Source organism: Aptenodytes forsteri, unplaced genomic scaffold (assembly GCF_000699145.1).
Source record: "Aptenodytes forsteri isolate BGI_AS27 unplaced genomic scaffold, ASM69914v1 Scaffold258, whole genome shotgun sequence".
NCBI classification, from domain to species: domain Eukaryota; kingdom Metazoa; phylum Chordata; class Aves; order Sphenisciformes; family Spheniscidae; genus Aptenodytes; species Aptenodytes forsteri.
The window spans coordinates 1959269-1962238 of NW_008795250.1; positions in this window are offsets into that span (position 1 = coordinate 1959269).

Sequence of the window (2970 nt, forward strand, 5' to 3'; positions counted from 1 at the left end):
GGACCCCATTAACATAGAAAAGCTTCATTAAAAGCAGCTCCGAGCAGCCCAGACCCCACAGCCTCTAAAGAGTTTGGAAATCAGGAGAGAAACCCCAAGGGACCAAATCCCAGGGAGAAGAGCCCCACTTTGGGGTTACTCGCTGCTCACCAGTGCCAGCTCCTCCACAGCTTGCATGGGGACAACCTCCCCTTGCTGAAAACCTCCAAGCCAGAAGAAACCCCCTTGCTCTGAGACCCTTTAGGGGGATGCTGAGGCCCCTTGAATCCTTTTATACCGATGGTCCCACCCTCCCCAGGTTGGAAGTGTCTGGGCTAAAAGCCCCGGGGAGGGAGGCTGAGCGCCTTTGGGTTTATTTGGGCTATCAGCTGGGGTGGCGATTCGCTCCAGTGCTTGATACAAGAGCTGGACAAGTCAGTATAACACAGGCCAACGGCCCCACGTGATGGGATACACATTTCCCACTAGGATACACAAATCCATTAAAATATAACCTTTTTCTCAGGGTAGGAGCAGTTTCCCATTTCGAAAGCATCCTTGGAAAGCAGCTGTGAATTTTCCAACATTCCATTCCCAACAAAGCGGATGGTTTTACAGGTCACACCCGTGTTGCCACTCCATTTTAATAGGCTTTTTTTTTTTTTTTACACACTTAAAAGCAACAAGTCGACCTGAAATCACCCGGTTGCAACACATGGCCTGAGCACGTTGGCTGAGCAAAACCATCGCTGCTCGAAACCAGCAGCAGTTTCGACTCCTCATCCCCACCACGGCCAGGCTGTGATTTGAAACTCAAGGATGCTCTGCTCGCTGGGATGAGCGGACACTGGGAATTTGGGGATTCGGACCCTCCATGATGTGGCTTGGAGCTGGAGCGTGGTGTTGAGGGTGCCAACCATGACACCAACACCAGGCAGAGCAGGCAGCGCTGGAGCTGCCGGGCTCTCCTGGTGAGCAATGGACTCAAGCCCCCAAAAAGAGCCCGTCATGGACCATTTCACTAAAAAATCCCTAACTATCACCGAGAGCAAGGGTTTTGATTTCAACCCAGCCCTTGCCCCGGGGCGCCAAGACCCCAGCAGGCAGGGGAGCCCCTTTCTCCCCCAAACCACGTGCTGAGCATGAAGGACCACGTTTTGGAGCACCTCAGAGATTAATTTCCACAACCCGTGTTTCAAATGGTCCAAGGAAAAGGTCGATCCAGGAGAAGGCTGTTTCACCATGAGCATCCCATGGGATTTCTCCCGGGAGAAGGCACCGTCTGCTGCTGCAGGAACACGGCAGGATGGGACTCGCAGGTCTGCAGGCCAGGGAAGGGCGATGGAAAGGGGAAAAAAGGCAGATTTTGAAACATTGCTTGAAGCAAAGGCTTCTTAGGGGATTATTTTCTTTCTCCTTCTCTGTTTCTTACTACTTTCTCCGCAGGTTTTCCCCGGGCGGCTGGGACCTGAGGCGCTCCCAGGCTCGGTGCTGCTAACATGTATTTCTGTATTCTCACATCTCTCCTAGTTAATCTTTAGGGAAAGAAGAATTGACAAACTGGTGAAAAACTGACTGACACTCCAATCAAAATACAAAAGAAACAGAAATAAATGGCTCTGAAAAGAATCGCTATTTAATTAGAAATTACATCTGTGCCAGTGAGTCACGGCGGGGAAGCGATACATCAGTGGGCTCGGCAGCAAAGGGCACCTGCCAGCAGCATGACAATGGGGACCGGCTCCATCCCAGGGCTGCGACGGGCGATTTCGGGAGGGACAGAGGGGACCCCCTGCCATGGGGGTCCCCTGCTAAGCCCTTCCCGAAGGCCGTCCTGCAGGAGCCAGCCTGGCACGACCCTGGAAAATAAAATGCCTCGAAAGCTTTGCAGAGAAATCCCCTCCCAGCAGTTTTCCGTTTTCCATGGGAAAATCCCCAGTAAATCAGATCTAATGAAAGGCATAAATAAAGGCTGCAGAATCAGGGAGGGAGAGAGATTAGGGAGGTGGGAATAAAACCACTCCTCTCTCTCCACCATGCTCCGGCAGTGTCCCCCTGCCAGCAGCATGACAATGGGGACCGGCTCCATCCCAGGGCTGCGACGGGCGATTTCGGGAGGGACAGAGGGGACCCCCTGCCATGGGGGTCCCCTGCTAAGCCTTGCCGAAGTGAGAGCCATCCTGCAGGAGCCAGCCTGGCACGACCCTGGAAAATAAAATGCCTGCGAGCTCGAAAGCTTTGCAGAGAAATCCCCTCCCAGCAGTTTTCCTGCTGGAATGGGAAAATCCCCAGTAAATCAGATCTAATGAAAGGCATAAATAAAGGCTGCAGAATCAGGGAGGGAGAGAGATTAGGGAGGTGGGAATAAAACCACTCCTCTCTCTCCACCATGCTCCGGCAGTGTCCCTCCTGCGGGAAAACCCCGACCCTCCATCAGTGGGGTACCAAAGCTGGGCAGCGCTTGGGGATCCCCCCCCAACTCCTCTGGGAGACCCCGAGGAAGGTGGGATGGGGTAGGAGAGGATCTGGCAGGGAGATGGGGGACACAGATCAGTCACAAGAGACATGAGGCACTGAAAGCGGGGTGGTCCGTGACCCCCCCGAACCTGGGCTGTGATGCACAGGTGGGAAGCAGCATCCTCGGGGAGGCTCCCGCTGAAAGCTGTCCCCTTCGCCGAATTCTTCGTGGGGAGGAATTCAGGCCTTGCAAAGCAGCAAATAAAAGCAGAAAATAAATTTAAAAAAAAAAACCAAACCACAAACCAACACCCTCTTTCTGTTCTCCCTCCCCATGATGAATCCACCAGCAGCTGGGCTGCGCTGCGCAACAGCAGCTGGAAACACGGCGGCTTTCACAGCAGGAGCGAGGCAGGACGGACGGACATCCCTCCCCGCAGCCGCCACTTTGTTGTCCCCCCCCGGTGCTGGGGGTGCTCGGGGGCCAGGGGTGCCCCCTTGGCATGGGACCAGCCGAGGGTGTCCATCCCAGGC